This window comes from Odontomachus brunneus, unplaced genomic scaffold (genome assembly GCF_010583005.1).
Source record: "Odontomachus brunneus isolate Ranch 3 - 2012 unplaced genomic scaffold, Obru_v1 Obru_scaffold_040, whole genome shotgun sequence".
Classification (NCBI taxonomy): Eukaryota; Metazoa; Arthropoda; class Insecta; order Hymenoptera; family Formicidae; genus Odontomachus; species Odontomachus brunneus.
In genome coordinates, this window is record NW_022639490.1 from 804,321 (window position 1) to 817,382 (window position 13,062).

Below are 13,062 nucleotides of genomic sequence, written 5' to 3' on the forward strand. Positions count from 1 at the left end.
TATATATATATATATATATATATATATATATATATATATATATATATATATATATATATATATATATATATATATACATATACAACTCTATAAGAAAAATTTTGATTTATCGGAATTTGTATTTATAGTATAGTATAGTATTCTCACATTTTATATTTACTTGTAGGTTCAAAAATATCAATAACTTTCATGATACTATCACTCTTTTTCAAATGAACTACTACAGAGGTAATGAGATAATTTAAGAAATACAGGATAATATATAGTAACTATTACAGATGTATGAATAAATATAAATAAGCATGATTAATGTTGATTTTTGTGTTATTTTGTGTAAATTTTCTGTATTATCTCAGAATAACTAAACCAAGATTTTAACACAGTGCAATCAAGGCACTCTCAATAGTTTCTTAATAATTATGTCAGTAACATTCATTGTGCTCAGTACCAATAGAAATATTCCCAAGCGTTTACTATCAGATGTATCAATTACGTCAAGTTTTATTAAAAAGAGTATTAATAATATTATTATTAGCCATTTAATATAATTTATATTATATTATATTATATTATATTATATTATATTATATTATATTATATTATGTTATATTATATTATATCATATGATATCACAAGTAAAGAAAAATATTGGCGCGCGTAAATTTTCAAATGGCATAATGAAATCATTCCATTGTGTTTTCTTAATAATTGCGCTAATAGTAATGAATATATGTTCACACTGGCAACATCTAAACGCATCCAAATAGAGATAACTACATCATTTGCATCTAACTCCAATGAAACATATTCACTAAATGCAAATGCTGGTATAAATCGTATTCAGCATCTAGTGAATGTTTCATTGAAGTCAGATATAAATAATATAATTATCACTATTTGGATGTGTTCAGATGCTGCCAGTGTGAACATATTCATTACTATTTGTGCATTAGATAGTATTCATGTCATAAACATACTTTTTAAGCAAGATATTGATTGCTTAAGCATGATATTGAGAAAACAACGAAAAGATCAAGGTTATATATACTAAAAAGATAATATATACTAAAAAAATTCAAACAAAATCGAAAAGTGAGGCATAATAACGTTGTTATCGCATTATGCGTTGCTCTTTTTTTATAACGACTTAAGAAATATTTTTTTCCTCTTGAATTTCTATGGATAACAAGAATGAATGTAATTATTACTTTTGTTATTACAATGCGTATGTAAAATATATGTGCATAGGTTAAGCCGTAATAAATCATGAAAACAGTGTCAAAACGTTATCTCTTATACGTAGAGCCATATTCATCGTCGAATCTTTTTTTGAAGTTTATATTAATTTTGGACACTTATACGACGCCGTCTAAATTCATAATTTAATGTTAAACAAAATTGCACATACGAGTCCATAAAAGTGCGCTTCGAATATATTGTTCCTATTGAAAGAAATAACAGAAATATTACACAGCTGAACAGAAACAGCTGTCTCGAGAATAAACATTGTCTTAAGTATTCGCGTAAGTCTTCGCGAGGGCAATATCAAATTAAATAAGAATTACTTGAGAGAAAGTCTCTTCGCGAAGGTCGTGTTACATTATAATTACTAATTCTACCGATCTTAATAAAGTCTGAATTGGATAAAACAGTCTTTCATCTAACTAGTCTTAACAATTTTACTGATATAAATGACGGTAATTCTCATCATGGGTAAGAAAGGACTCAAGTGTCGTCTTGAGACTTGACTATAAACAGAATCTGTAATAATTTATTGCTTGTTTAAAGATCAATATATCATATAGGAAACCGGTTTACTTGTATAACAATAATGAAGTTTATATAATGCAGGAGAACCAATGGGGGATTGGAAAATACTATAAGTAGCAGACGTTCTATGAAGAATGTGCAATGTGTATTTCTTCGTCGAGACGGGAATGTGTGCTAGAAATTCAAATATAGTTGTGAAGTGACACATTATTAAAATCGTCATTATCATTAAAAATTACTTTTTTTACTAACTTTGTTAATGAAATTATCTCTCTTCTTTTTTGTTAGTAACTATAATGGTAACGCAACTACGTTTTGTTAGATAATAATAAACAAATATAATTCTCAACTTGTATTGTTACTTTGCCCACATAAATAATACACGTAAATAATACACGTAAAATACACGTATTGGAAAGCAAGAAATGATAAAAGACGACTCTTAAACTCGGTTAAACAGTAACAAAAATTGTAACAACCCGTTACCCCTCGAATAACGATACTACGATAATACGAACAATTTATTTTGGAGAACAAATAAAGGTAACGATAATGATTTTGTTTTTTAGTTAATTCATTGTATAACAATATTAAGTTATTTTTAAAAAATAATTTATCGAACATTACATTCAGATTAGTGTAATAACTTCACAAACATCATGAAAATTAGTCGATATAACAGTTTGAAATAAAAAAATAACTTAATTATAAAAATGACAAAATGATCCGAAAAAAGAATTTATTTAAATTCCGAAAAAATTTTAAAGTTGCTAAACGACGTATCATTCGTTTAATATAATTTTTTTACATTAGGGTAGTGTGAAAACTAATAAAGTTGTGACATAGCACAATGACGGTATATCTCCATGCTTGGTTAATGATCGTTCTGATAATCATCAATATAATTACGCTGGGGACAGCTTGTGGGTACAATTGCAGAAGACCACCAACGTTCAATGCCAATAATCTTCCTACATATAACACTTATCATCGGTATCGTTGGTATCCCGCTTCGCAACGCACGTATTTACCAATGCAGAATACAAATGTAGGATATTATCCAAGTATCACCGTTGTAAGAAATAAGATGCAATGTCCATTTGGACAACGGATAGATGCACGCGGAATGTGTCGCTATAAGGCATACCGTTAAAATCATAGAATATATCAACTGCATGTAAGCAGGTAATTATTAGTTTAAAATTGATTAATCTTAACTTTATATATACGATAATATATAAAGTTATATAAGAAAAATTCTGATTTGTCGGAATTTTAATTTTTTACATTTATCTATAGTATTCTCACAATTTATATTTATTTACAGGTCCGAAAATATCAGTAATTTTTATGATATCATTATTCTCTCTCACATAAACTAACACAGAGATAATGAGATAATTCAAGAGATGTGCGATAATGCGCAGTCACCCTCCACAGATGTATGAATAAATATAAATATGCATGATTAATGTCGATTTTTCTGTTATTTTGCCTGAATCCTCTGTATTACTTCAGGATAATAAAACAAAATTTTCACACAACACAATGAAGACATTCTCAATATACAATTAATCAACAATAATTAAGATAATAATTCTTATTATCGGTAGTGAAGAACTCAAGTGTTGTTTTGAGATATGCATATAAACACAATTCTTAGTAATTCATTACTTGTTCGAAGATGAATATATTACAGAGGAAACCAGGATACTCTCGTATGACAATAACGAGTTTATGTAATGCGAAGAAACCAATCGGGGGATTGAAAAATATTATAAATAGCAGACGCTTTATGGAATGGAGATATTGTGTACGTTATAGTTCAGCCAATAGAAGCGGTTTAAACATTTTTTTTTATCGCCATATAGTATAGCGCACCGCACTGTAATAGTTACCTTTCTCTTCTGTTCTATATTTCGTGCTAGTCAGTCTTGTAAGAATATTTGACGCGGCAGCAATAAAGGTCAGTTTTAAGGAAATATTGTCGTAGTTATTTCCGCGCAGTGAGCATTGGAAAGAAATAGCGTCCACATATGCACACGGCACAAGTCGTAGCATCAAGGATCTTAATAGCTCAAAGCTCAAAGATTCTTCCCAGATCCTAAACAGAAGGTACAATGTGTGTTTCTTCGTCGAAACGTTAATATGTGCTTCAAAGTTAGAAAGTGAGACGTTATTGAAATCGTCGTTGTGATTAAAAATGACTTTTTTAATAACGATTTGTTAATATTGTTATTTCTTTTTTTGTTAGTAACTGTAACGGTAACACATTTACGTTTCTTCAGGTAATAATAACAAGAATAATTCTCACTGTATTGTTACTTTGCTCATATAGAATACATCTGTACCTGTATAGAAATTGTAACGACCCGTTACTTCTCGAATAACAATAATACGAACAATTTATTTTTGAGGACAAATAAAGATAACGATAATAATTTTACTTTTTTAGTTAACTCGTTGTGTAACAACATTAAGTTACTTTTAAAAAATAACTTTTTCAACGTCCAATTCAAATTAGTGTAATAGTTTCACGAACATCATAAAAATTGATCGATATAACAGTTCGAAATGAAAAAATAGCATAATTATAAAAAGACAAAATAATCCAAAAGAAAGAATTTATTTTTAAAATTCCGAAAAAATTTTAAAGTTGCTAAACGGCATATTGTTTAATATAATTTTTTTAGGGTAGTGTGAAAATAAGTAAAGTTGTGACACAGCATAATGGCGGCATTCCTTCATGCTTTCTTAATGATTGTTCTGATAATTATCAATGTAACTACGCTGGGGATAGCTTCGAAGGACAACATTGGAGGACCAACGTTCAGCATCACCAAACTTCTTACATTTAAGAGCTTACATTTTCGGTATCCTTCTCCGCAACGCATATCTACACCACGTACACCATATATGTCACCAACTTACCTACCTCCTAGTCCAGCTGCAACTACTATTCCACCTGTAACTGAATGTGGATGTGGATGTGCATATGGATGTGGAGCTGGAGGTGCAGATCCTAACATTGCCGTGGTAAAAAGTAAGACATTTTATAAGAAATGTCCAAACATTGGACAAAGGGAAGATCCACACGGAATATGTCGCGATGTACAAAGACGTTAAAATCACAGAATATATGATCTTCATGTAAACAGGTAATTATCAGTTTAGGTTTTACTAATATCAACTATACATGCGATATGTACAATTGTATAAAAGAAAATTCTGATTTATCGGAATTTATATTTTTTACATTCATATATAGTATTCCCATATTTCATATTTATTTGCAGGTCCAAAAGTATCAGCAACTTTTATGATGTTATCATTCTCTTTTAAATGAACTAGCATAGAAATAATGAAATAAGAGATAATTCAAGAGATTTATGATAATATATAGCAAACCCACAGATGTATAAATAAATATAAATATAATTAATATCGATTTTTGTGTTATTGTGCAAATCCTCTGTATTACTACATGATAACTAAACAAAAATTTTCATACAACACAATAAAGAGTTTCAATACTCTCATGATAATTTGTTAATAACAATCATTACGCACAATATTAATAAGAATAGTCCAAAGGGCTTACCGTCAAGTGTATCAACTATGTTGCCAAGTTTTATTAAAAATAGTATTAATAATATAATTATCCGCCGTGTAATGTAATTCGTCGTTTATTAATATAATTTAATATTATATACTGTTTGCTTATATCATAGAAGCTTATATCATAGAATATTAATTAAGGCCCAATTTGGCCTCAATTATATTTTTTTATTGTTACACGAAGATAGTAATAGTAACATGCATATAAGGTTATTATCATTAACATTATAGTACAATTGACTAAAAAATGGTTTTCTTGACCAAAATTTATAGTAACTATTTCTCTATATGATTATAGTTACAAATATCAAACATTTTTCTTTCAGTGTGAATATATTTTCTAATCTCCCACACATTAAATATCTAAAAAAAGAAGTGAGAAAGCAACAATTTCTAACAGTGAATTGCAGTGAATGACAATGAATTAATAACAATGAAGTAATCTCTAACAATGAATGATTAATGCAATTAACGTGGAACATAAACAAATTAGTAACAGTCATCTTTTTATCTTCTATCTGCAACTAATTATCATATTTTAAACGTAAACAGACGATTTTTCATTGACGATTATGAAACTTACAAGATGCGTAATACTATTATAAATAGTATCTGTGCAGGATAGAAGTAAAAGTACATATTCGAAACGATTAGATGCATCTCAAACTCATGTTATTTTCTTCAGTGGAATGCAAATTAACCGATATACCGATAGAAGGGAAGAATTAAGTTACAAAAGCAGCATTTGAAGATATTAGAAAGATTGAACAAAGAACTGTTTCGATATAATGAAAAAAGTCGCTAAGGAGAGCCCGAATTTTTATTCTCAATTTCTCGATTTTTGCGTCGTGAGTAATATTGCCATTTTTCCACAATACAATATGAAAGCATTCCTTCATGCTCTACTGGTAATTATGCTGATAGTAATCGATATAATTACACTGGGAATGTCCGAAAGAGCACACGGAATGGCAATATAACAACACAAATTGGATCTACCACGAAAACATGTAACATTTCGTCGTAATGGACAGAAACATAGTTATATCATAAACATTGCGTCTCCAAAAGGTCATGTTTCGATTTATCCAGGAAATCAAATGTTGATTCACGCGCGATATGAGAGGATATAATATCGAAGATATATGCAGATAACTGTCAATTTAGGACTTATTAATTTTGATCACGACAGATGGAATTGTATATCAGAGATTTTGTCGGATCTATCCGAGTTTACGTTTCATACATTTATTTATGCAATTTTCTATATTTGTTCGCGGCCCCAAAAATATTGACAACTTGCACGACGGGAAGATTAGTAAATAATATAGATAAATGAGGGTAATTCGCAAGAAACACGAAATAGCTTAAAGCATAGAATAAATATGAATAAATTTAAATTTTCATTGTTGATGTCGATCATTATATTATCCTATATATATCATCTGAAACAATCAATAAATTAATTTGATGATATATAAACAATAGAACAATAAAACAACAACGGTGTGTACGTTTTTTAGAATTCTGTGCGAAAAAAATATTCGATTAGAAAATCTCGGTAAAATAAGTTTACATAATCGTTATTTTATGATAGTTACATAATAAATAGTTAATAAAATACTTTCTATTGTGATTACATAAGATTATTTCTTATTAAAACTCAAATTGCAAAGATCTAACCATTGCTAAGATAAACCATTTTTCTCTGCAACGTTTGAGTGGGATTATTAAACGAGGAGTTCCGATAACCATCGGCATCGATAAGCATTCTCTGAACTGGCATACAAAGTATAGATTTATTTCCCAACTTCTTCTAAACAATAAAATATTCGAGAAGCTATGCCAATATTTTGTAACAATAAATAATGCCACTTTTCGCGGAACATAAGAAATGTAACAATCACTTCTTCATACTCTATTTTCAAGTAATTATGGCGCTTCAAACATAGTGATTTACTGCTTGTATGAAAACAGGATATTCCGTATAAAGCCGGTTTTCTCATTGATCATTATGAAACTTGCATAATACCATTATAATGCATTATAAATAGTATGTGCGCGGAATGGAAATCACAATACGTGTAAATTCGACAAAACGGTAAGACGTGTCAGTAAGACTCGAATCCATGTTAAATTGTTAAATTATGTATAAAAAATAATTGATAATAAAAAATTAAGTAGAAAATTAAGTTGCGGGAACAGTGCGTATGAGAAAATTTGGGAAATCGACCAAAAAGTGTTTGTGAGAAAAAGTTGAAGTAGTGGAGAAGTTGGCAAGAAGAATTTCAACTTCAACTTCAATATTTTTATTTTTAAGTTGTGGAAAATATCGATATTTTTACACGATATAATGAAAACATTCCTTTATGTTTTCTTGATAATGGCGCTGATATCGATCAACATGATACCACTGGGAACATGCAATGTATCTACTGAAGCACCCAAGGAATTGATTGAAACACAGACAACACAATTTACAACACCTTCCATCCTTTATCCAAAAAATAGTAAACGAATACCGCTTAAGGGTCATATCATAGATACTCGTATGAGATTTCGTAGTGGAATTTGCCCAGAAGGACTACAAAAAGATCAACATGGAATATGTCGCGAGAAAGTATAATGTTGAAGACACATACAGGTAATGATGAGTTTAACTGCAGTACAAAATTGTATATACGAGAAAATATATCTGATCTACCAAAATTCGCAAATTTATGTATTTTTCTCTATGTATTTTTCTGACGTTTTGCTCACTTACTTACTTGCAGATACAAAGTTGCTTACCGATGATCTTTTACATTATAGAAATTGCCGAAGTATCCAATAAAAATGATGGGATAGACGGATAAATATGGAATAATATATATATATAAAATTGTATAAAAAATAAAAAATATGTAAAGTTTCTTAATTAATATCCGATAGTGTGTACAATACTTAGAACTCTGTGCAAGAAAATATTTGATTAGGAGATCTCAATAAAATCAGTTTTACATAATCGTTATTTTACGATAGTTAAATAATAAATAGTTAATAAAATACTATCTACTGGTTACATAATTATTTCTTATTAAATTCAAGTTGCAAAGATCTGAACTATTTTTCTCTGCGACGTTTGAGGGGGGTTATTAAACGAACAGTTGCGATAAGCAGCGTCATTCTTTGGACTGGCGTACAAAGCATAGATTTATTTCCCAACTTCTTCTAAACAATAAAATATTCGAGAAGCTATGTCAGTATTTTGTAAAAATAAATAATGCCATTTTTCGCGGAACATAAGAAAAGTAACAATCACTTCTTTATCCTTTATTTTCAAGAAATTGTGACGCTTCAAACATATTGATATTGGTTGTAGCAAAACAGGATATTCTGTAAAACCAGTTTTCTCATTATGAAACTTACATAATACCATTCGAATAAACTATAAATAATACGTGCGCGGAATGGAAATCACAATACGTGTAAATTCTACAAAACGGTAAGACGTAACAGTAAGATTCAAATCCATGCAAAATTCTTAAATGATGTTTAAAAACTAATTGGTACGTGTGAGAAATTAAGTTGTGGAAATAGTGCGTATGAGAAAATTTAGAAGATCGACCAAAAAGTGTTTGTGAGAAAAAATTGAGGTAGTGAAGAAGTTGCCAAGAAGAATTTCAACTTCAATATTTTTATTTTTAAAATATCGACATTTTTATACGATACAATGAAAGCATTCCTTTATGTTTTCTTAATAATGACGCTGATATCTATCAGCATGATATCACTGGGAACATGCGATGTATCTACTGAAGCACCCAAGGAATTGATTAAGACACAGACAACACAATTTACACCTTACACCCGTTCCCCAAAATATAATCGCCGAAGAAGACCGCATGGGGGTCATATCGTACGTGTTCGCACGAAATCTTTTTAAGTAATTTGCCCAGAAGGACTACAGAAAGATCAACAAGGTATGTCACAGCAAAGTATGATGTTAAAGACACATACAGGTAATGACGAATTTTAATGCAATAGATAGAATTTTATATACGAAAAAATATGTCTGATCTATCAGAATTCGCAAATTTATGTACTTTTCTATACGTTCTGACATTTTGCTTACTTGCTTGCTTGCAGATACAAAGAGGACTATCGATGTCTTTTTACAATATAGAAATTACCGAGGTATCCAATAAAATTGATGGGATAGGATAATAATATATGTGTAAAATTATATAAAAAATAAAAAAATATGTAAAGTTTCTTAATTAATATCTGATGATGTGTATTATTTTGTAATTCCCCTTCAAATGAATGTGTTAATTAATTATTTATGCGGCTTAATGTTATATTTTAGGAAGTGTAATTTTTCGTTTATATAAAAGAGGTAACACTAGCTTTTTAACCGGTTTTTTCACGTTATAGCATGCAGTCAGGAAACGGCATAAATATAAATCGCAGACTCGCGGCGGCAAAGTGACAATGTGTATTTATTACGCGAAATATCGAAACATCAAATCATAGTGCAACGAGAGAACTTCGATTCGTTAAGAAAATATTGCAGTAAGTTCATAAGTTTATATATACACGAAAAAACAACGCAGGAATATATCGCAGAAAAATTTTAACCAGCTGCTGCATAACTTCAGAACCTCAGAAACTTTTATTTTGTAACAGTATTGAACAGTTCCGTAAATGTCATAAACACTTCTTAATTATAAACCGTCATATTTCACACAAGCAAAAAACCACAACGTCTAAGACACAATATTAAATTATGTGCTAACGCGTAAGATGTACAAACGATTTTAATTAACGTATATGCATCTTGAAATCCTGCAAATACTTGCAAAATCCTGTCAATTACTACGTAACACGGAGTAAACGTGATACAAGTAAAACTTGAGAAGATATAGACGGCGGCAATTCTTTCTTATAGAAGTCTATTGTACATATTTAGGGTGGCGGGTAATTGACAGAGGAGTTGCAAGTAGATTACGTCAAACTGAATAAAAAGTTCCTCTACCATTTTGCGAACAATCACGTAAAATTCTAAATTATTAATTAAAAAAGATTCGTGAATAATTACGCGTACACTGAAAAAAAAGTTTGATACTTATCAAATGCGTTTTACCATACCATTTGGTAAATAGTAACCAATATGGTAAATGTTACCAAATGTGTGGTAATAATTACAAAATTGTTAGTAACATTAAGTTTCATATAGTAATTCACCTGTTATATTTAGTTGATACTATTTCATTAAATGTAGTAACTATAACACAGGCTGGATAATTATTACCAGAAATTTTTCTCAGTGTATGGTAGATGAACTGTCGCGAAACTGATATGGTAATGTCTGTCGCTATATGTTTATATATTAAGTGAAACTAAACAAAAAAGTCCTCTACCATTTTCCAAATGACTACGTAGATATTTAATTATTAATTAAAGAAGTTTGATGTACAGTTATGCGTATTATATACCAATTTTTTATCCTTATATTATGAATAATTCAAATTTAGGCTTTCAATTTACAATGAAGATTTTCCTTAACGTTTTCCTGATCATCGCGATACTGGTGGCCATTGCAAACCCGAAGGAAAATCTGCAATAAAGGAAGTTCCTAATAGAAATTGTCCGAAAGGTTTCAGAAAAGATATTTATGGAATATGTCGTCTTATAATACAATTATAGAAAAACCTGCAGGTAATTATCGATTTAACATATAAAATTTTAAATCGATTTAACATTCAAAATTTTAATTGTAACAAAGATATCGTAAACTGAAATATTGATATTAGTAAGTACGCGAAATAAATAGAAAACTGTAGGATATTTATTCACACATTGTTGCACTTCAATTATTTATATTTAAATATATTAATTTCGAGAAGAAGTGAATATTTATAAAACCGACAGTAATTCCGCAATTTTACGAAAATGACTATAAGAGATATCTAATTCCCGAATGAACGCGAGCTTATCTTTTTCGACGTTGTTACTCTTCGTAACTTATACCTAAAAAACTTACCTTTTGAAGAAAGGTAAAAAAAGAGCGCCTAGTACTTGCGCCTAGTACTTGCGCTCCGTAAAAAAAGAAAATTGTCATACAAAATAATTCGTACAAAACATTATATTATAAAATAATTCGTACAACAAATTCGTACTTTTCTACTACAAAATTAATGATATCAGGAAATTTGCGCCAAGTGAATATGATTAATTATAATATATTATATTATTTTTCTAATCACTTTATTTGTTATTAGACTTTGTTATGTACTTATTTTTTGTATGTTACATTATTCTGTGTTAGATATATGTTTGGTAACTCGTTTTGGTAAACGAGTTTGTTACGTAACAATTCGCCGTCCAGGAAGTGGCTTCGCGTAAATATATCACGGCCGCTCAGTATTGCAATGGCGGTTGCGCTCAAACTAGGCGCTCAAATCACGGTCGTGATTTTTTATTTAGGAATAATAACTTCACGGAAGCAGAGATCTGTGACATACACGTGCCGTACGTTTCTTTGAGAAAAAAGTAACTGCAGAATTTCGTCAATAACCAGTTTTACACTACAACACGTAGTGTTACGTAAATATACGTTCAGGAAAGTATAAAAGGCAAACCAATGACGGCGTTGCAGAGCTTGTTTACGTGCTAGAGGTCAACCAGTCGGATTTTTTTACTTAGCGACGGAAGATTGCGAGAGAACTCAGACAATTAAAGAAACTAGTAAATGAAGTCAAGAAAATTCATAAAAATCTTGGATAAATGAATTGATAAATCTTGGATAGTCAAATATAAGAAAAGAATTAAAATTCGAAATAACTGGGAAAAAAAGATGATCGGCTGAGGGAAATAGTGCCTATGAAACTATAAGTATAATTGTTCCTATGAACAAACGATATATGAATTTCCATTTGTCAGTCATCTTGTTATTCAAAATGTGCAACCTTTCAGGATATCGCTGCAAAATGAAACTTCTCATGAACGTTATGTTGATAATTGTAATACTGACGGTCACTGTGATTCTATTTAAAACATATCAGGAAAGCACGAATAAATCGTCGACTTTTATAAAATTTTCTAAAAATATCCTGTCTTTCCCGGAAAAAAATATTCCTTGCCCGGAAGGCAAAAGAAAAAATCGTGATGGAAAATGTCGCATGCAAGAGTAATGGTGAGTGTAATGACAGAATATGGGTGGAGGGATATAATTACAGTCTAACACTTTCCACTTTACACAGAAAAAAGAAATTTTTTGTTTTTGTTAATATTAATCTTTAAATGCGATTGCATAGTATTAAACAAAAAAAAGTTACTTGCAAATTATATATAAATTATATATTGTTGCTTATATATTAAACAACCCAGTAAACACAAAGTATCATCCATATTACAATGTCAACTCAATCATATGGTATATTATGTATCTGTTACTTTGTTATATAACAAAGTAACAGTTACGTAATATACCATATGATTGAGCTGACATTGTAACATTGATGATACTTTGTGTTTATTGGGAATAATTATTTTATATATGTTTATATACAGGGTGTTCAAAAAGTCCCGGACCGGTGAAATATCTCGAAAACTAAGCATTTTAGAAAAAAATGTTTCAGATAAAAGTTGTGGCGTTTAAAAAGATGTATTTACTGATCACATCAGTTTGAC

At 29.7% G+C, this 13,062-nt stretch overlaps 1 protein-coding gene and 3 long non-coding RNA genes across 14 annotated transcripts in view; 3 read left to right on the top strand and 1 right to left on the bottom strand.

Moving 5' to 3' along the window:
- LOC116844205 overlaps positions 1–5,212 on the top strand; it is a 6,495-nt gene extending 1,283 nt beyond the window's left edge. For 3 of the 7 annotated variants that reach the window (XR_004378015.1, XR_004378016.1, XR_004378018.1), the window contains 5 exons: positions 167–2,313; positions 2,584–2,955; positions 3,098–3,885; positions 4,464–4,928; positions 5,067–5,212. This is a non-coding gene — a long non-coding RNA (uncharacterized LOC116844205). Of the gene's footprint in view, positions 1–166; positions 2,314–2,583; positions 2,956–3,097; positions 3,886–4,024; positions 4,059–4,463; positions 4,929–5,066 lie in introns of all 7 variants that reach the window. The other 4 variants (XR_004378019.1, XR_004378021.1, XR_004378020.1 and 1 more) reach the window with 4 other exon arrangements.
- LOC116844192 overlaps positions 1–13,062 on the bottom strand; it is a 280,321-nt gene that overhangs the window by 190,460 nt on the left and 76,799 nt on the right. The window lies entirely within an intron of this gene.
- On the top strand, positions 8,166–9,653 carry LOC116844207. Its single transcript, XR_004378024.1, has 2 exons — positions 8,166–9,350; positions 9,517–9,653. It is a non-coding gene; the product is annotated as an uncharacterized LOC116844207 (long non-coding RNA).
- Positions 12,031–13,062, top strand: part of LOC116844201 — a 4,341-nt gene continuing 3,309 nt past the window's right edge. The window contains exon 1 of the long non-coding RNA XR_004378011.1: positions 12,031–12,565. This is a non-coding gene — a long non-coding RNA (uncharacterized LOC116844201). The remainder of the gene's footprint in view (positions 12,566–13,062) is intronic.